This window comes from Myxocyprinus asiaticus, chromosome 41, assembly GCF_019703515.2.
Source record: "Myxocyprinus asiaticus isolate MX2 ecotype Aquarium Trade chromosome 41, UBuf_Myxa_2, whole genome shotgun sequence".
Classification (NCBI taxonomy): domain Eukaryota; kingdom Metazoa; phylum Chordata; class Actinopteri; order Cypriniformes; family Catostomidae; genus Myxocyprinus; species Myxocyprinus asiaticus.
The window spans coordinates 38224452-38247454 of NC_059384.1; positions in this window are offsets into that span (position 1 = coordinate 38224452).

The following is a 23003-nucleotide window of genomic DNA, read 5'->3' on the forward strand; positions in this document are numbered from 1 at the left end:
GACTGAGCTTTAGCTTCCTGACTGATTTCTTGAGATGTTGCTTCAATATATCCACATAATTTTCCTTCCTCATGATGCCATCTATTTTGTGAAGTGCGCCAGTCCCTCCTGCAGCAAAGCACCCCCACAACATGATGCTGCCACCCCATGTTTCACGTTTGGGATGGTGTTCATCAGCTTGCAAGCCTCAACCTTTTTCCTCCAAACATAACGATGGTCATTATGGCCAAACAATTACATTTTTGTTCCATTAGACCAGAGGACATTTCTCCAAAAAGTAAGATCTTTGTCCCCATGTGCACTTGCAAACTGTAGTCTGGCTTTTTTATGGCAGTTTTGGAGCAGTGACATCTTCCTTGCTGAGCAGCCTTTCAGGTTATATCGATATAAGGCTCGTTTTACTGTGGATATAGATACTTGTCTACCTGTTTCCTCCAGCATCTTCACAAGGTCCTTTGCTGTTGTTCTGGGATTGATTTGCACTTTTCCAAACTACGTTCATCTCTAGTAGACAGAACGCATCTCCTTCCTGAGTGGTATGATGGTTGCATGGTCCCATGGTGTTTATACTTGTGTACTATTGTTTGTACAGATGAACGTGGTACCTTCAGGCAATTGGAAATTGCTCCCAAGGATGAACCAGACTGTCCACAATTTTTTTCTGAGGTCTTGGCTGATTTCTTTTGATTTTCCCATGAGGCCTTAAAATACATCCACAGGTACACCTCCAATTCAGTACACTTCATATCAGAAGCTAATTGGCTAATTGTTTAAATGCTTGACATAATTTTCTGGAATTTCCCAAGCTGCTTAAAGGCACAGTTAACTTAATGTATGTAAACTTCTGACCCACTGGAATTGTGATGTAGTCAATTAAAAGTGAAACAATCTGTCTGTAAACATTTGTTGGAAAAATTACTTGTGTCATGCACAGTAGCTGTCCTAAATGAATTGCCAGAACTATAGTTTGCTAATATGAAATCTGTGGAGTGGTTAAAAAATGAGTTTTAATGACTTCAACCTAAGTGTATGTAAACTTCTGACTTCAACTGTATGTATGTTGCAACGGCGAGAGGTGGTCTTCACAAGGGACTGGGGTGAACTGATTGGCTTTTAGATTCACCTCTGGTCCAACCTCCTCCGTCTTTAGAACTACCAATGCCAAGGGTACGGGGACCGCCTCTCTCCATGGCTTTAGGAGGTTAAGGTGGCAAATCTGATGTGCTCCGCCCCTATTTGTACACACTACCTTATAGTCGACTTCCCCAACTCACCGTGTGACCTCAAATGGCCCTTGCCACTTCGCGAGTAATTTCTAGCTCAATGTGGGCAGCAATACAAGTACTTTATCACCCTGTGCAAATTTCCGTAGTCGAGCTCCCCTGTTATACAGCCAGGGCTGATGTTCTTGTGCCTGTCGCAAATTCTCCTGTGATAGTTGCCCCAGTGTGTGGAGTTTTGCTATTCCGAGCATCTTCGTGCACAAACTTCCGAATCATATTTTTTAAGGTCTGATTAAATCGTTCGACCAAGCCATCCATTTGTGGATGGTACATGCTTTTTCGAATCGATTTAACCCCCAGTAATTAGTACGGCTCGCGTAATGTATGTGACATAAAAGCAGTTGCCTGATCGGTGAGGATTTCTTTAGGAATCCCCACTCGGGAGATAATTATTAAGAGTGCCTCCAGAACACTACGTGTTGAGATGTTGCGCAAAGGCACTGCTTCCGGATATCGCATTGCGTAATCCACCTGGACTAACGCAAAGCGATGCCTGCATGCTGTCTGTTCCAATGGCCCAATGAGGCCCATGCCAATTCATTCAAAGGGGACCCCAATCAATGGCAGGGGGCGCAATGTCGCTTTTGGAGTGGCCAGCGGATTCACCAGCTGACATTCATGGTCATTCATGGCCAATAGAAGTGGGCCATGAGACGACTTAGTGTTATCCCCTGTCCCAAATGACCTGCTATCGGATTATGATGAGCCACCTAGAATAACATTTCCCGACGGCTCTTTGGTACCAACAACTGGGTTGTAGGATGTGTGTTCATGTCATTCAGATGTTTGCTGTTTGCTTTTGTCAGAGTGTCCTGTGTCACTCCCGATCTGTCTGGGGAACGACAGGACCGACAGGACAGGGACTGACAGGACCGTGGCATTATCTGCCCATGTCTGTCTTGTGTGAGCGCACAGTTTTGGTTATATTCCCTGCCGTGCGCTCTTCAGTCCATTCTGTTTCATGTCTGGAGTGTGGTGTCTGGGTCCTGACTTCCTGTCTGGTTTGGTTTCGGTCTGTATTGGGACCTGGACATTCATACTCCTTGTCTGTTTGTTATTGATGTGGGTGCATCATACTTGTGTCATCTTGGCTGCATGCACTCCTGTCAATAATTTATGTCTGTCTTTGTGTCTGCCTCTCACGACCGTGGACGTGCGTTGTGCGTGCATTGTGCATGCCTTGCGCTGCGTTCGGTCACTTCGTTCTTAGGTATCGGGTGCTTGTGTGGCCTGACTCTCACACAAATGTCTTGTCTCGTTTGTTGCCTGTTGCGTGCATCATGTGGTTTTTGCCTTGCGATGTACGCTCAGATTTCGTTTTGTGTGAGAATGCATGGCACCGCCTTGTTTGGCGGTGTTATGCATTCTCGCGTCATGTTTGTCTGTTGGCATGAGTGTATATTGCCTCATTGTCTGGGCGATGTGTGCTCATGTCATTCGGATGTTTGCTGTCTTTGAGAACATGCGGCTTTGTTATTGTTTCTGTATCACCGTGTGTTTCTGTCTTACGTCATACCCCACTTCCCTTGTTTTCTCATTAGCCTCACCTGTTCCCTGTTAACCTGTTTTATTTTTCTCTCTATTTTAGTCTCCTCATGTGTGCTGTCCAGTGCCAGTTCGTCTTGTTTCCTATGGTGCTTGTTAGTTTGTGTGTTCAGTCAGTCCTTTTCCCTGTTCTGTTCAGTGTGGATTTCCTGTCAGCCCTGTTCCTGTCATTGGTCCAGTCGTCCTGTTCCCCGTCACTTCTGCCTCAGCCTGGATTGCATTTTCCTTCTATGGGGTTGTTTATGTTTGTTTTTTCCACTCGTGGGAGTTTGTGTTTGTTTTGTATAAGTGAAGTATTTAGGTTTTTTAACTCTGCGTTTGGGTCCTCTCTCTGCTAATCCCTGACAATTTCCTAGTCGCTACTCCTATTGGATTAATCCTAAAAACGGCGAAAGGACAGCTGTCGAACGGACCGATCATTTAACTGTTCTCGACTTCTTTTGATAATAATCTGTCAGCCACTCCGGGCTCATTCAGTGCTGACTGTAGATTATTGCAGATGTGGGATATATTTGGGAGAAGAGTTAAACCAGCCAAAAAACCTTGCATAAGCCCAGTTAATAAATAAGCCACGAAACAATGATTAGGATGCTTTCTCAAAGCTCTGCCGAGCTGTGGTACATTGACAGGTGTACAGGCTTTTATGTTTTCTTTCTCAAATTTCGTGTTCTCCGTGGACAAATGGACTTGGGGTGTCCATCTCCATAATAGCTGCAGGCATGAATAAATTTGCAATTAGGATATTTACAGATGTTCTCATTAAAATTATAGCACATCAGAGTGTAAATTGTTGGAGTCACCTTTTCCTTATTTTCTTCATTTTTTGATGGGAAGAGGCCTGATGGGGAGATTTAGCAGACCTCGGACAGAGAGAGGGTAAGTGCATGAAAAATCCACATAAAGTGTCTGCTAATTAAAGCTAGATCAACTATGGACCAGTCAAGTTTAAGATTGAACTTTTGAATGTCAGTGTTTCCCCTATATGCATTTTGCAGCACCACTGCTGAATTATGAGCGCCGCTTTTGGTATTTCACATGGTTAATTTAATATTCTTGACACAACATAACGCTTGCCAGCCCCAGTCAGCTGTTCGCTTTCTACACTGCGAAAGGGACCCCACCATACACACACAATACACGCACTTACTCACAGTGACGTCACCACATGACAACACGTCAAACTCGCTTCATTTAAAGTGGCCCACGGGCTCATCTCTGAAATGTAGGATGGCAAGGGATCGCAACGTTTCACTGAACAATCAATTAGTGCTTTCCTCTTGAATATAAATTAGCCTTCCCCTGTCATCTGTATGTTTTGGAACGCATTTTGCTCGCTTCAAAAGCGGAATGAAACAGCACTACAGGGGTCAATTATCAACATGGCTTAATCATAGCAGCACGAGTGCAGAGCAGATGTGGTCATTCGTGGACTGGTCTCAACCACGCAGACTATTTTAAATGCACATGTGAACCAGAGTAATTTGCAGCGGGGATCATGAAACCCCTCTGAATGTGGTACAGAATTGTCTGATGCAAACCTCTTATTTCTCGGTGATGAAACTAGTTTAAAACAAACAGTCCCCACTTTCTAAAAGGCAATGATAAAGAAAACAGGAGAAAACATAAATTAGAAGGCTTTTCAATTTTCAGATCACAACGTTTACAGAACTTTACCATGGATTTACTCTAACTGTACTGTATTATTTATGGTAGTTGTGGCAGAAAAACTTTCTAAATGTATTTAGACTGCTGTTTTTTCATTACAAAAATAACCCTGATGTGGCCCAGGCTGAAATTTAGTTTGACACCCCTTTTTTAATCTATTCTTTGACCAACACACGTTACGGGTCCGGTGTTGCAGGCTGGTGGACGCGCGAACAACAACACCACTGCTGAAAAAAATCTTAGGGGAAACACTGAATGTACATAGCTGATTTGGCCGAAAAAGATTTGTGATATTCATAAAAGAGTGTCCCCCCATAAGTCATGGCCAGATCTGATATGATGCTCAAGTAGGTATTGAACTCTAGTCTGCGCTAGGGATATGTCTCACAGATGACGTCTCTGTACACACCAAAAGCCACATTGAATTCTGCCATAGTGAGACAGTTCAAAATAGTACTGAAATATCACCACAGTAAACTACGCGTTTTTCTTGGCCATCGGAGCACAGCAAAATTTTAACGAAGTTGATGTCATTACCTGCTAATTTGTGCTCGTAGCTGAGGTGGGACGGCAGCGGCCACTGGAAAAAAGGAGACTCCAGTGGAAGGAGCCGGGAGCACAGTTGCCAGTGACCTTTGTGATACCAGATCAGCAAATCCGGCAGTGGAACATGCAGTGAGTTATCACGCACTGGAAGCCGTTGAACTGATCACAAAGTATAGTCAGGATATTACTGATGTAAAAGACAGTACCATCCCTATTTGAAAAAAATCATTTTTGATCAAATCTCGACAGGCCCCATTTAAAACAGCCATCACTCCAACACATTATCCTTGAGTAATCATGCTAAATTGCTAATTTGGTACTTGAAAATCACTTGCCATTATATCAAACACAGTTGAAAGATATTTGGTTCGTTGAATGAAGTTTAACATTGTCTTTGTGCTTGTTTTTGAGTTGCCACAATATGCAATAGACTGGCATGTCTTAAGGTCAATATTAGGTCAAAAATGGCAAAAAAGAAATAGCTTTCTCTAGAAACTCATCAGTCAATCATTGTTTTGAGGAATGAAGGCTATACAATGCTTGAAAGATTGCTTGAAAGATTTCATACAAAGGTGTACACTACAGTCTTCAAAGACAAAGGACAACTGGCTCTAACAAGGACAGAAAGAGATGTGGAAGGCCAGATGTACAACTAAACAAGAGGATAAGTACATCAGAGTCTCTAGTTTGAGAAACTGACACCTCACATGCCCTCAGCTGATAGGTTCATTGAATTCCACCCGCTCAACACCAGTTTCATGTACAACAGTAAAGAGAAGACTCAGGGGTGCAAGCCTTATGGGAAGAATTCCAAAGAAAAAGCTACTTTTGAAACAGAAAAACAAAAATAAAAGGTTAGAGTGGGCAAGAAACACAGACATTAGACAACAGATAATTGGAAAAGAGTGTTACGGATCTTAACCCCATTGAGCTTTTTTTGGGATCAGTAAGGTGCGTGAGAAGTGCCCAACAAGACAGCCACATCTTTGGCAAGTGCTACAGGAAGTGTGTGATGAAATGTCATCAGAATTTCTGGACAAACTGACAGATAGAATGCCAAGGATCTGCAAAGCTGTCATTGCTGCACGTTTTTTGATGAGAACTCTATGAAGTAGTTTAAAAAGTTCTGAATTATTTTATTTATTTCAAATTGTAATATAATTTTTTACGTAATGTCCTGACTATACATTGTGATCAGTTGAATGCCACTTTAGTGAATAAAAGTACCAATTTCTTTTCATAAGAGCAAAATCTGTACATTATTCCAAACTTTTGGCCACCAGTGTATCTCGCACCACTTTTAAAAGACATGATGTCAGGTTACAACTCTTAAAAGGAGACCCAATTCTGTTTCATTCAGCTGAGCTGCTCTTGCTGTTTTGAGCACAAAAATGTCCTAGACGGCTTCTTGCACCCATCTGCGCTATTTATAATTGTTGGTGTAAGTAAACATGCACTAGATGGACGTCTTTGCCCGTTTTGATGCTTTTCCGGTGATGTGCGCTTCAGTGTAGGATGATAATGTATGTGTGTGTATCTAGTTCATCGTGCTTTGGACTACATATGTGCGTTTTTGTTTCCAGCTCATATTAGCGTGGACTGCTAGTGAACCAGTCATAATATGATTAAAGCTTTGGAAAGGAACTTTTATTGAAGAATGGGGCAGTTTAAATCACTTGGACCCAATCGCAAAACCGCAAGTAAACAGTTTAATTCCTAATTTCAAATTTTTCAAATGTCATGACTGTTTGATAATTTTTGGCGCTGATGTGCTTGAGTTAACAGTTTAATATATCCAAGTGCAATGTGTTGAATGTGCGTTATGTGTAAACCCTGGAATTTTGTTTTATAATGTTTTGGAGCTTGTCTATTCTCTTCCGATTTGGTTTCAAATATTGCTCTATTTGAGGGCCTTCACGATGTTAGCCAATCATAACAGTGGATGTTTTAAAGAGGCACTTTGGCCAAAACTGAGCGTTTTAGACAGAGGGCCAGAGAGAAGGTGGTAAGTGATCATATATTACTAAATTATGACTGTTTTGGTGCAAAAACAAACTTTATTAACATTATCAGTTGACCTCAGGGAAGAAAATAAAATTATACAAAAGAGTATGTCATGACCCCTTTGTATATTCTGTAAACAAATACTGTAGACTTAAAATAAACCAATACATTCCATTCAGTTCAGTTAAAATAGCTGAGAGTAGTAACTGCAATTTTACAGTGATTCCCTGAGTCAATATAACCACCAAGTGTCTTCTTTAGTAACTCACCCTCTAAATCATCTTTGGAATGCAGAGGTTGGGGGTCGGATGATGCAACAGCTAAGTCTGCAGGACATATCAATTATTTTAATTGTTTAATATTATATCACTTTGACACAATCTATTTACTTGCACTGGTTACAGAACAACTGATCATCACTCATTGACTCATCAACTAAGTCTTGAACTTAATACCAAAATTTCAGTATTTCAGTAAAATTTCAGTACTTGATAACAATATGGTTTAATACAAATAGACGATTCACAATCAAGATTCTCAATACCAAAAATAATCTTTTGTTGTAAGCTCTCGTTTATTTCAAATGTTAAATGTTTTTCAGGGCATGGGTTCTTTGACTGAGGTAAAGACAGTTTCAGGTTGGATATCCGTCAGTTATTCATGCGGTCAAACCTCAATAGCTTTCAAACCAGTTGAGCCACAGACTGCAAATAAGTGTCATGATGTTGGAAAACTGCGCACTGGAGCAAATGCACACCTTAAGTTTGGAGGTGCAAGTTAGGACAAAATCTTTCAATAGAAAAATATATAACTGCACACTCGAAAAATTGCGCACAACATTGCACTGGTCTTATTTTAATGATTCGGACATTAGTTCGCTTTCCAAAAATGTGAGAAGCATTCCGTATTCCTATTTGAATTAGTTAGGGAGCATAAACAAAGTACAAACTTTTTTACATTATAATTTCAATAGCTCCATGGTCATGTGACCTACAGCCCTCAAACAAGGGTCAGGATGTTCACTGACTACCCTTCAATACTGCACACTATTTATGTTGTCCATTTTCATCTCACGTGATTTTACATTAATTTTATGAACATTCTAATTTTAATAGGTCCTTGGTCATGTGACCTACTCAAATCAAAATCAAATCACTTTATTGTCACACAGCCATACACACAAGTGCAATGGTGTGTGAAATTCTTGGGTGCAGTTCCGATCAACATAGCAGTCGTGACAGTGATGAGACATATACCAATTTACAATAACATCAAATTAACACAACACAATTTAAACATTTGTTATACACATAATTACACTCAACAATATACAAATAATAACATACACTGTACAGTATACAATACGCTGTTTTTGTTTTTTTTTGTTTTTTTTTACTATATAGATACACATTATTCAATAAAAATTAAAAATTAAAATATATATAAAAAAAGTATATATAAATAGAATGTACAGTATTGTACTGTATTGACATTCAGGCTGTCGGTTGATAGTCAGTTGTTAAGAGAGAACATAATATAATAATAATAATATAATTTATGACAGTCCGGTGTGAGATATAAGAGTAAGGGTAATAAAGTGCAGTGCTGATGTATTTTGATCGTGGGAGATCAAGAGTTCAGAAGTCTGATTGCTTGGGGGAAGAAGCTATCATGGAGTCGGCTGGTACGGGTCCTGATGCTGTGATACCGCCTACCTGATGGTAGCAGTGAGAACAGCCCATGGCTCGGGTGGCTGGAGTCTCTGATGATCCTCCGAGCTTTTTTCACACACCGCCTTGTATATATTTCCTAGAGGGAGGGAAGCTCACCTCCGATGATGTGTCTGGCAGTTCGCACCACCCTTTGCAGTGCTTTGCGGTTGTGGGCGGTGCTATTGCCGTACCAGGCGGAGATACAGCCAGTCAGGATGCTCTCCACAGTGCAGGTGTAGAACCGTGTGAGGATGTGGCGGTTCATTCCAAACTTCCTCAGCCATCTCAGGAAGAAGAGGCACTGATGAGCCTTCTTCACAACGACTTCAGTGTGGACTGACCTCAAACAAAGGTCAGAAAGTTCAGTGACTACCCTTCAATATTCCACACCCTTTAGTTTGTCCATTTTCATCTCACAGTATTTAACATGACTTTTTAAAATTTTCTAATTTCAATGACACACTGACCTCAAACAAGGGTCAGAATGTACACTGACTGCACTTATACACCCTTCCACATGACCAAGGAGATATTGAAATTGTAAATATCAAAATATTCATGTAAAATGTGAGATAAAAATGGACAAACAAAAGGGTTTGCAATATAGAAGGGTAGTCAGTGGACATTTTGAACCTTGGTTGACATCAGTAGGTCACAAGACCAAGGAGCTATTGAAATTCAAAATTTCAAGAAAATCATATAAAGTCATGTGAGATGAAAATGGAATAACTAAATGGTGTGCAATATAGAAGGGTAGTCAGTGGATATTCTGAACCTTGGTTGAAGTCAGAAGGTCACATGACCAAGGAGCTATTGAAATGTGAAAGTTTTAAAAATTAATGTAAAATAGTGTGATATGAAAATGGAAATACTAAAGGGTTTGCAATACAGAAAAGGATAGTCAACGAACATTCTGACCCTCATTTGAGGTGAACAGGTCACATGACCAAGCAGCTATTGAAATGTGAATATTTATAAAATTCATGTGAAATTATGTGAGATGAAAATGGATGAACAAAAGTGTGTGCAAGTACAGAAGGGTAGTCAGTGGATATTCTGACCCTCGTTTGAGCTCAGTAGGTCACAAGACAAAGCAGCTACTGAAATTTGAATGTTTATAAAATTCATGCAATATAGAAGGGTAGTCAGTGGACATTTTGAACTTTGGTTGACATCAGTAGGTCACATTGCCAAGGAGCTATTGAAAATAGAGAGTTAAAAAATCATATAAAATCATGAGAGATGAAAATGGACAAACTAATGGGTAAGCAATATAACAGGGTAGTCAGTGGATATTGTGACCCTTGTCTGAGGTCAGTGTGACATGACCAAGGAACTACTGAAATTAGAAAGTTTTAAAAATTCATGTAAAATAGTGTGATATGAAAATGGAAATACTAAAGGGTATGCAATATATAAGGGTAGTTACTGAACATTATGACCCTTGTTTGAGGCCAGTAGGTCTGACTCTGACTCCAGCTTAGCTGGGATATGTGAAAAAAAGAATTTCACTGTATATGTGCAAATGTATAATGTGTGATAAATAAATATAATTATAAAAAAATGTAATTATAAAAATTATAAATTATTAATTATAAATTATATGGCAAAGGAGCAATTGAAATTAGAAAGTTTATAAAATTCATGTAAAATCATGTGAGATAAAAATGGACAAACTAAAAGATGTGCAATATAGAAGTGTAGTCAGTGGACATTTTTAACCTTAACCTCAGTAGGTCTAATAACCAAAGAGCTATTGAAATTAGAATGTTAAAAAAAAAATCATATGAAATCAAGTGAGAAAAAATTTGAAAAACTAAAGGGTGTGTGACATAGAAGTGTAGTGAATGAAAATTCTGACCCTTGTTTAAGGTCAGTAGGTCACATGACCAAGGAATTATTTAAATTATTTAAAAAATCATATAAAATCATGTGAGATGAAACTGGACAAAATAAAGGGTATGTAATATAAAAGGCTAGTCAAAGCACATTCTGGCTATTGTTTGAGGTCAGTAAGTCACATAGTCAAGGACCTATTGAAATTGCAATGTTCATAAAATTCATGTAAAATCATGAGATGTAAGTGGAAAAACTAAAGGTTGTGCAATATAGAAGGATAGTCAATGAACATTCTAACCATTGTTTGAGGTCAGTAGGTCACATGACTAAGGAGCTATTGAAATTTGAACGTTTGAAAAATTCTTGTAAAATCACATGACATGAAAATGGACAAACTAAAGGGTGTGCAATATAGAAAGGTAGTCAGTGGACATTTTGAAACTTGGTTGACATCAGTAGGTCAAATGACCAAGAAGATATTGAAATTAGGAAGATTTAAAAATTCATGTAAAATAGTGTAAGATTAAAATGGACAAACTAAAGGGTGTACAATTTGAAGGGTAGTCAAAAGACATTTTGAACCTTGGTTGACATCAGTAGGTCAAATGACCAAGGAGCTATTGAAATTAGAATGTTAAAAAAATCGAATAAAATCAAGTGAGATAAAAAAGGAAAAACGTCCTGGTTACTTGCATAACCTCCGTTCCCTGATGGAGGGAACGAGATGTTGTGTCAATGTAGTGACACTAGGGGTCACTCTTGGGAGCCCGAAACACCCCTGGTCTTTGATAAAAGGCCAATGAAAATTGGCGAGTGGTATTTGCATGCCACTCCCCCGGACATACGGGTATAAAAGGAGCTGGTATGCAACCACTCATTCAGGTTTTATGCTGAGGAGCCAAGACAAGGTCCGGCTATATCAGTGGGTAGTTCAGCATTGTGGCAGAAGGTACACAATGTCTCGTTCCCTCCATCAGGGAACGGAGGTTATGCAAGTAACCAGGACGTTCCCTATCTGTCACTCACTCGTCGTTGTGTCGATGAAGTGACACTAGGGGTCCCTATACAAAACGCCGCAACTGGCTGAACTGTGTTACATGAACTGGCGGTGTGTGACGGGCAGACCACTGTGTGCCTCGTAGCCAGCACACCAGGCCAACACGTAACCTCCCCCAACATAGTTATGAGTGTCCCTTTGGGGACAAGTCAACTACCCAAAAGATAGAGACAGGCTAACCCAGTCGTGGCCTCTTTTCCCCTTCTTTTTTTCCACTCCCTAAAAAAGAAGGGGGATTATCCGACTAGGCCACCAGGTCTAGTCGGGGGGGTGTCCCTCCCAAGGGAAGACACCGCGGAGACCACACCTCGCCCAAAGAGAGGGGGGGATATTTAAGTGGAAAAATACGTCACATGGTCTTGCCGACCATGTGGAGAGTCTCATGGTAGATCCTACCCAACGGGGGAGGAGTTGCTACAAACATGGACACTGTGGCAGAGGGGGCTGTGCCCAAGGAAGACGCAGTTAGCCAACAGAGAAACAAATTAGCGGAAATTATACATCACATGGGGTTACCTTACAGGGAACCGCCACATGCGGAGCACCTACCCCAGGACAGGGCTCTTAGTTAGCATGTGTACTGGGCCGGCAATGAGTCTCTCAGAAAACTCGACTGCCACAGGGCTCGGAGGAAGTCAACCAGGGAACATAGTTTGTGAAAACTAATGGGAATTAATGGTGCACATCTTCAGCTCAGAGGAGGTGAAAGGCGCTATGTGCAAGCGATACACCTGGCCGGCTATCCCGGGCTTATCCGCTTGTATTGCGTGCCACTACCAGGGAAGAAACCGGTTCCACCCAGAGGTTGTAGAACCTTGCAAAGGTATTGGGTGTTGCCCAGCCCGCTGCTCTGCAAATGTCTGTTAGAGAGGCGCCCCTGGCAAGGGCCCAGGAGGCCGCTACACCCCTGATAGAATGTGCTCGTTGCCCTACCGGGGGCTGCATGTCCAGGACGAGATATTCCATAGCTATTGTGTCAATGAGCCAGTGGGTGATCCTCTGCTTGGAGACAGTGCTTCCTTTCCGCTGTGCACCAAAACAGACAAAGAGCTGCTCAGAGATCCTTAAGCTCTGCGTGCAATCCAAATAGATGCGTAAAGCTTGCACCGGACACAGCAACGACAGGGCTGGGTCTGCCTCCTCCTGGGGCAGCGCTCGCAGGTTCACCACCTGGTCCCTAAAAGGGGTCGTGGGAACCTTGGGCACATAGCCCGGTTGGGGTCTCAGGATCACGTGAGAGTAGCCCGGACTGAACTCCAGGCACGTTTCGCTGACAGAGAACGCTTGCAGTTCTCCTACCCTCTTCATGGAAGTGAGCGCAGTCAGGAGGGCAGTCTTCAAGGAGAGTGCCTTAAGCTCAGCTGACTGCAAAGGCTCAAAGAGGGCTCTCTGTAGACCCTGAAGGTCCCATGAGAGAACGAGGCGCGGTCTGGAGGGGTTCAGCCTCCTGGTGCCTCTCAGGAACCTGATGATCAGGTCATGCTTCCCTAAGAACTTACCGTCCACTGTTTCGTGTCGTGATGTGCTGCTATAGCAGCAACATACACCTTCAAGGTGTAAGGGGACAGCCGCCCTTCCAACCTCTCCTGCAGGAAGGAAAGCACCGATCCATCTGCACATCTCTGGGGGTCTTCCCGTCGGGAAGAACACCACTTAGTGAACAGATGCCACTTAAAGGCATACAGGCACCTCGTAGAGGGGACCCTAGCCTGGGTGATTGTGTTTACCACCGCGGGTGGTAGACCGCTTAGGTCTTCCATGTCCCATCCAGGGGCCAGACATGGAGAATCCAGAGGTCTGGTCGCAGGTGCCAGATGGTGCCCCGTCCCTGAGAAAGAAGGTCCTGTCGTGAGGAGTGTGAGGTCCGAGAACCACGTCTGGGTGGGCCAGTAGGGTGCTACCAGGATGACCTGCTCCTCGTCCTCCCTGACCTTGCACAGGGTCTGTGCAAATAGGCTCACTGGGGGAAATTTACGTAGGCCAGGAGGCCAGCTGTGTGCCAGCGTGTCTATGCCAAGGGGTGCCTCAGTCAGGGCGTACCAGAGTGGGCAGTGGGAGGATTCTTGGGAGGCGAACAGGTCTACCTGTGCCAAATCAGCTGGACCACCTGAGGGTGGAGTCTCCACTATCCTCTGAGGGTAACCTGCCATGACAGCGTGTCTGCTGTAGTGTTGAGGTCGCCGGGGATGTGAGTGACTCGCAGCGACTTGAAGTGCTACTGACTCCAGAGGAGGAGACGGCGGGCGAGTTGTGACATACAACGAGAGCACAGACCGCCTTGGCGGTTGACATATGCTACCGTTGCCGTGTTGTCTGTCCGAACTAAAACGTGCTTGCCCTGGATCAATGGCTGAAACCTCCGCAGGGCGAGCAGAATTGCCAACAACTCGAGGCAGTTGATGTGCCAATGCAGTCACGGGCCTGTCCACAAGCTGGCAGCTGCGTGTCCATTGCAAACAGCGCCCCAGCCCGTTTTGGAGGTGTCTGTCATGACCACGACGCACCTGGAGACCTGCTCTAGGGGAACACTTGCCTATAGAAATGAGAGGTCGGTCCAAGGGCTGAAAAGATGGTGACAGACCGTCGTGATGACCACGTGATGTGTCGCATGGCGCCATGCCCATCTCGGGACTCGAGTCTGAAGCCAGTGCTGAAGCAGTCTCATATGCATCAACCCAAGTGGGCTGGCCACCGCTGAGGATGCCATATGCCCCAGGAGCCTCTGAAAGAGTTTCAGTGGAACCGCTGTTTTCTGTTTGAACGCCTTCAAACAGGCCAGCACTGACTGTGCGCGCTCGTTCGTGAGGCGTACTGTCCAACTCCAAACCGAGGAAAGTGATGCTCTGAACCAGGAAGAGCTTGCTCTTTTCCTAGTTGACCCGAAGCCCTAGTCGGCTAAGTCCCTGTGTGCACACAACATGTCCCGAGAGTGAGCAAGGATTAGCCAATCGTCGAGATAGTTGAGAATGCGAACGCCCACTTCCCTTAACGGGGCAAGGGCTGCCTCTGCGACCTTCATGAAGACGCGAGGGGACAAGGACAGGCCGAAAGGGAGGACCTTGTACTGATACGCCTGACCCTCGAATGCAAACCGCAGGAAGGGTCTGTGTTGAGGTAGAATCGAGACGTGGAAGTACACGTCCTTCAGGTGTACCGCGCGAACCAATCTTGATGCCGGACACTCACCAGAATGCGTTTTTGCGTCAGCATCTTGAACGGGAGTATGTGTAAAGCCCGGTTCAGTACTCGCAGGTCCAAGATTGGCTGCAACCCACCACCTTTTTTCGGTACGATGAAGTAGGGGCTTTAAAACGCTTTCTTCATCTCGGCCAGAGGGACAGGTTCTATCGCACCGTAGGAGGGTAGAGATCTCCGCGCGCAAGGTAACAGCATTTTCGTCCTTCACGAGCGTGGCTGCTTTGAGCGGCGCTGCGAGCCCAGGAACCAATCATCGAGCCGCGAGGGTTCATGGGAGAGTGGAGGGTTCCACTCTAGCCCGATGCTTGCGGCCACCCTGGAAAGCATGTCCGTCATCTCTGCATCAGCCTGTGACTGGGCAACCGACCCTGAAAAGGGGAGCCCAGCTGAGGCTTCTGCATCCGACTGGACAAGCCCGCTCTCCGATGCTGCTCTCAAGAGCTCATCAGCTTCGCGGGCTCCGAACAAGAGGCCGAACTCGCTGTGAGACGAGCCGGCGGACTCATCCGGAAGCCCGATCGGAGCAGACGGGCGTGCTGGGGAATGGGAGGTCCGTGGGGGGATACCCGGGGGAGGCAATCCCATTGGAGTCCCCAAATCGCCCCCCCAGTGCTAGCTGCGCTGGCCTCAAACCCGTAGGTAGAAGGACTGAGGCGGGGAGCCGCTGGGGTGGCTTGCTTTCTTATGAAACATTGCCATGGTTATGTTCCCACAGTGAGCAGTGAGAACATGAACCATCCACGAACCATCCACGAATGCTGCTTCCGTGTGGGTCGTGCCCATACATGAAAGACAGCAATCATGACCGTCTGAAGTTGAGAGGTAACGACCGCAACCAGGAATAACACACAATCGGAAAGGCATCTTTAAAAAGACGCGTCTTCCGTGTGTGCTGCTCTTTTAGAGAGATATACTCTTTCAGAAAATATAGTCTCTTTTTTCTGCCGAAGTGCCCAGGGACGTTCTCTGCAGTGCACCAGTGAAGAGGAGGGAGAAGCCACTGAAATAAGCCATCAGATCCAGCAGAGGTGAATGAACAGTTGTGAGAATTTAGCTCAATGAGCATGACCGTCAGGCTCCGAAGAGAAAATCTGAATGAGTGGTTGCATACCAGCTCCTTTTATACCCGTATGTCCGGGGGAGTGGCAAGCAAATACCACTCGCCAATTTTCATTGGCCTTTTATCAAAGACCAGAGGTGTTTTGGGCTCCCAAGTGTGACCCCTAGTGTCACTACATCGACACAACGTCGAGTGAGTGACAGATAGGAAACTAAAGGCTGTGTAATATAGAAGTGTAGTCAGTGAACATTCTGACCCTTGTTTGAGGTCAGTAGGTCACATGAAAGTTTGAAAAATTCATGTAAAATCACATGACATGAAAATGGACAAACTAAAGGGTGTGCAATATAGAAAGGACATTTTGAACCTTGGTTGACATCAGTAGGTCAAATGACCAAGGAGCTATTGAAATTAGGAAGATTGAAAAATTCAAGTAAAATCATGTGAGATTAAAATGGATGAACGAAAGGGTGTACAATATTGAAGGGTAGTCAGTGGACATTTTGAACCTTGGTTGACATCAGTAGGTCAAATGACCAAGGAGCTATTGAAATTAGAATGTTAAAACAAAATCATATAAAATCAGATGAGATGAAAATGGACAAACTAAAGGGTGTGCAATATAGAAGGGTAGTCAGTAGATATTCTGACCCTTGTTTGACACCAGTAGGTCACATGACCAAGGAGCTATTGAAATTAGAATGTTAGAAAAATTCAAGTAAAATCATGTGAGATGAAAATGGATGAACGAAAGGGTGTGCAATATAGAAGGGTAGTCAATGAACATTCTGACTCTTGTTTCAGGTCAGTAGGTCATATGGCCAAGGAGCAATTGAAATGAGAAAGTTTATCAAATTCATGTAAAATGATGTGAGATGAAAATGGACAAACTAAAGGGTGTGCAATATAGAAGGGTAGTCAATGGACCCTTGTTTGAGGTCAGTAGGTCACATGGCCAGAGAGCTATAGAAATTTGCAACAATGAAAATCATAAACATTTATGTAAAATCACCTGAGATGAAAATGGACAAACAAAAGTGTGTGGAATATTAAGGCTAGTGAGTGGATGTCCTTAAAGTAGTTTGAGGGTTGTAGGTCACATGACCAAGGAGCTATTGAATTTAACACATTTTAATAAATAATTTAAACTAGTGCAAGATGTAAATCTACAAAAAAAAGTGTGTGCAATATGTGTTTCTTCCATTGGGTCAGCTAGAACCAGTTTTTAAAGTTTTTGGAGCAATGGTAAAGAGCTATTGAAATTTGAAAATTATATGTGTCACTATGTTGATGGTCCCTAACTGCTGTAGGTGGACATAAATAAAACTACAGGCAAATATCCATCAAATATCCAACCTGAAACTGTCTTTAACTCTGTGTTCTTTATTTACATTTGTTCAAAGTTACTCTATAGTTTTAATGAAAATAACGTAATTATTCTTGACAAACTATATATAATTAAAAAGTTCTAAGCCTCAGGCATCGATATAAGACCACTGTTTTAGAGTAGAAATGTTACTGCCAAAGTAATTCCTTAATTTATGTCATTAAGTCAATATATTAAAACAAGCGTTATGAAAATAAAACATTTATACAGTAAAAGATGCACCTACATTTTAAATGTAAAACTCCAGGCTGCAGTGAACAACATCCACTTAATATTAATTAATATCCACCAAATATTGATGGATTCTCATATTTACTTAATGAAGAATTATTATTTATGTCGATTTTCCACTAAATTATGCAATGTGATGCGCTGACATGCTGTAAATCTCTCATATGTTAATTTACAATCCTCCAGGAAGCTAGAGGCGCACAAGTTCATTTCTCATTCCAAATATCTTTAAGCAAAGAAGACTTGCTATTGCTGGGTTTCCATCCAAAATGTTTCGCATTTTTTAAGCGCATTTCTAAAAATTTGACTTCAGAAAATACGAATTGTTGCGCATTTCCATCCACTACGTAATGCGCATTATCATGAGGAAGTTGCCTCGTCATGATGGAGCAGCTGAATGACCCCTCCCTGCTTTGAGGACAGTTTTATTTGCAAGATTCGAGCAAGTATGTCATTTTATTAAATGCATCCACAAGACACCGCAGAATAATTGAAATATCTGATATAATGTGGGATGAAATAGCTGCGACGCCCACACACTGCCAGTCTCCGCATTCCTGGGAGCCCCCGCTCTCAAAACTGTTCTGGCGGATCGTGAGGACCCACTTTATTGACCAGCAGTGGGTTAAACACTTCCAAATGACAAGCGCTGTGTTCAAAGAATTGTGTGCCAAGGTCGGACCTTTCGGTGGGCTAGTCACATCAAGCTATCGCACACTCATAACACATGCATGAATGGTCAAAACACTTAATCGTTTTGCGAATAAACCGTTTCTATCACCTTAATGCACATTTTAACTAATGCGAAACTCTACAAAATCCACCTCCTCCTAGTGCATTCAATTTTAAGCAAATTTAGAAAGTTTATTCGCATATCAAGTCTCATGGATCCGAACACTTAGCAGGGGTTTCTTGCCTGAAAAATAACTTTGGAGGTGAAGTTCTGCATTCAGACTGTGATGAATATGGCCACTTCATACGCTTGGTTTTAAAAAGTTTCAGTGTAAATGACCAGTTATTATTTTTATTGGAGGATAGACTTGTGCATTGGCTATCCAAATTTCCTGATGCTTATTTAATGATAGGAGGTGATTTTAATGTTGTCTTGAATGAGTCTATTGATCAATTGCCACCAGGACAACCCTCATGTTTAAATTCTACTTTAAAATTGTTTATGAGCAGGTTTGATCTTATTGATATACTATGGAGAGAGACATTTTTAAATGAAAGAGTATATACTTGGGAGTAACAAGGATGGCTCTAGGCTTTCAAGGATAGATTTTTGGCTTGTCTATATACACAACATCACTGGGACCCATCATTCAAGCACATGGTTTCTCTTACCACTGTTACGCTGATGACACGCAACTCTACTTGTCTTTCCAGCCCAACAACACCACAGTGACTGCTCGAATTTCTGCCTGCCTGGTGGACATCTCGGCCTGGATGAAGGAGCACCACCTGCAACTCAACCCAGCCAAGACTGAACTCCTTGTCTTTCCTGCCAACCCTGATGTTGAACACAACATCACCGTGCAGCTGGGTGCAACTACAGTAACGCCTTCCAAATCGGTCAGAAATCTAGGGGTAACCATGGACAACAGACTAAATTTCACAGACCACATCTCAAAGACCGCAAGATCATGTAGATTTACACTCTACAATATCAGGAAGATAAGACCCTTCCTCTCTGAACATGCCACACAACTGATTGTCCAGTGACTTGTCATAACTAGACTGGACTACTGTAACGCTCTCATTGCAGGCCTCCCTGCATGTGCAACTAGAGCCCTCCAAATGATCCAGAATGCAGCAGCATGTCTGGTCTTTAATGAACCAAAGAGAGCACATTACACCACTCCTTGTCTCTCTCCACTGGCTACCGGTTGATGCACGTTTCAAATTCAAGGCTCTGATGCTGGCATACAGAACAGTTACTGGGTCTGCTCCAGCATACCTAAAATCATTTATGCAGAGCTACAAATCTCTACTCAAATTTAGTAAAGTCAAACAAGAGCTTGAAAGACTTATCAATTATTATTGGGTTAAGGCCAAGAATGAAGGGTTGTTTAGTTGTAATTTGGAACTGTTAAAATTTGAAATTGTAAAATATTTGAGAAAGTGTAGCTGTACAATAGCTAAATCACAACGTCTCATGGAAGAGAAAGCGGTTCAAAAAATGTAATGTATTTCTAGTATACCTTCTTTGAATCTATTGGAAGGACAGAGATTGCGCTTTACTGAATTTCAAAGTAAGCTTGATGATATTTATAGAGTTCGAGCACAGGGAACTGTGGAAGAAAAAATATTGTGTTATTGTCCATAACTGTTGCGGCAGTTAAGGAAGCTATTACACATTTGAAATGTAACAATTTGCCCGGTAATGACGGGATTATTGCTGAATTCTATAAGCAATTTTCTGAGATTCTTGCTCCATTTATTTAAGTATATTCTGAAAGCTTAAAGCTTTCTGAACTTCCAACAACTATGACACAAGTTGTAATTTGTTTGATCCCTAAACCCAAAATAGATGTGCTTTTTTTATTTATAATTGGAGGCCCATTAGCTTGTTGAATATTGATTATAAAGTATTTGCTCATTTTTGCCCAAAGGTTTAAATTAGTATTAGATTCATTAATTGATGAAAATCAATCTGGGTTTATGAGCAACAGGCACAAATTTAATTTTTGATCTTATTGATTATTCTGACCTTATTATGGAAGATAGTTTCATACTTTTTTTTTAGATTTCTTTAAAGCCTTTGATCTTTTTATTTTTTACTGTTTAGAATGCTTTGGTTTTGGGACCTATCTTTGTAATGCCATGAAAACTCTTTATGCAGGTGGAACTAGCTCTGTGAAAGGTACTCCTTAACACTCCTTCGGGACAGTTGTGTGGATGAATCTGCATGTTCTTTGTGCTTATGCCTCCTGTTGGTTGGATTTTGTTCTGTTGAATATTTCTTTCAAAACAATGGAGTGATTAAGGCATTTTTTTGTACTCATATAACAGCCAAGTAGACCTTGAGCAATCTGAAGGCAAAGTTGTCATGGGGGCTCTTGTAGGTGTACATGGACTGTTTGAGTTTAGATGGATGGACGCCGGTTGGCGTTGTCGTGCTCGGGGTTAATGTGCACATTATTCTTTTTTCTGTTTGTTTGGTTCGGGGGGAAGTTTTGGGTTTGATTGTTGCACTAATGTTGGAATGTGGTCTTTATAATTGTATTTTTGACACACAATCTATTTTTTCTAATATGTCAAAATGTCAAATGTTAATATGAGTGGATTGTCTCTCTCCACATGGAATGTGAATGGGTTGGGGCACCCCATAAAAAGAAGGAAGGTTATTTCTTTTCTTAAATGTAAGAAATATGATATTGTGTTTCTTCAAGACACTCATCTTTCCCCGCAGGAAGCTGAAAAATGTAGGAAGATATGGGGTGGACATGTTTTCTTTAGTGATTTTAAAGAATTCTATCTTGATCCCTATAGATCCATGTCTTCGTCTACTGATGAAGATATTAGAAACTTTGTGGAACCATTAGATCTCCCTAAACTGACGACTGAGCAAAAACAATTCTCTTGATTCTGAGATAACCTTGGTGGAGCTTGGCGAGGTAATTAAGGCCTTGCCTAAAGGAAAGACTCGAGGCCAGACGACTTTGCCGCTGATTTTTTTAGATTTTATGCTACAGAACGGGCTCCACTTTTGTTAGAAGTTTGTACAGAATAATTAAAGAATTGAAAGCTTCCGCCAACCATGACACAAGCCCGGATCATTCTGATTCTTAAAAAGAACAAAGATCCAAGTGAGTGTAAGAGTTACCGTCCAATTTCCCTGATCCAGCTAGACGTAAAAATATTGTCCAAAATTTTGGCCAACCGATTAATTAAAGTTATGACATCTCTTATACATATAGATCAGGTGGGGTTTATTCGGGGCCATAGCTCTTCTGATAACATTAGGTGTTTTATCAATATCATGTGGTCAGTGGCGAATGATCAGACTCCGGTCACTGCCATCTCACTTGATGCCGAAAAGGCATTCAATATGGTAGAATGGGATTATCTTTTTAAGATTTTGGAAATATACGGGTTCGGGAATACTTTTATTGGATGGATTAAGTTACTTTATAGACACCTGGTAGCAGCGGTACAAATGAATGGATTCATTTCAGATTATTTAACTTTGCATAGGGGCACCCGGCAGGGTTATTGCTCTGTATTACCCTGGAACCATTAGCAGCCGTGATAAGAAAGGAAGATGATTTTCCATTAATGGTGGTGGGAGGTATGGCGCATAAGCTTTTGCTTTATGCAGATGATATTTTATTATTCGTCTCCGTCCTCACTAGATCTATGCCTTGCCTCCACAGAATTATTAATTCCTTTTCTAAGTTCTCAGGATACAGAGTCAATTGATCTAAATCCGAAGCTTTGGCTCTGACAGCGTACTGCCCAGTAACGGCTTTTTAGCTGGGTGCCTTCCAGTGGCCCAAACAGGGCATTAAGTATTTGGGCATCTTATTCCCAGCAAATTTGTCTGATTTAGTTAGATTTAATTTTGACCCCTTAATAAAAAGGTTTTCAAGTGATGAGGGCAGGTGGGCTTTATTACATATATCTGTGATTGGGAAGGTTAATGTCATTAAAATGAATTGTATTCCAAAATTCAACTACCTGCTACAGTCTCTCCCTGTAGATGTCCCCCTCTCTTATTTCAAGCAATTTTATATTATAGCGAAGTCCTTCATTTGGAACAGTAAACATCCCAGATTACATTTCATTAAGTTACATTGGCTGATTGACAATGGTGGACTAGGCCTACCCAAGATTTTTTTTTTTATTATTATACATTTGGTCTCAGACATTTGGCCCATTGGTCGCTTCCACCTGAGAGAGCCCCTCCCTGGTTTTGTATCCAACAGAAATTTCTTGCCCCTATTTTGCCATTGCAAAGCCTTTCTATTAAACTAACAGGAGAAGTTAAGTCACACCCCGTTATCTCACATTTGCACGCAGTATGGACAAGAGTGTCCAGAGAGTTTAATTCAGACATTTATTTAAATGTTGCCTCAAGCATATAGCGGAACCCAAAATTACGTATTAATAAGTCCCCTTTCTGCTGGTCAGAGTGGATTGTGAGGGAGGGTAATATGCTTGGTAACTTATATGAGAGTGGTGTGTTGAGATCTTTTGAAAATATGGTTCAAAATTTTAGGATTCCCAGATCTCAGTTCTTTAGGTATTTACAGCTGCGCGAGTAGCATACACCCCTCTAAAGTGGCAGATACTCTGGGAGTGATGATTACTGCTTTTGGAAAAGGTCATGAGGCATCAGTGTATTACTCCCTGCTAATTCAGAGTCTGGGGGGCAGAGCTTCAGCTTCTCTCAAGAGATTATGGGAGAAAGATTTAAACTTGGTATTGGAGGAGGGAGTGTGGGCTAGGATTCTAAAAAACATCAAGTCTACAT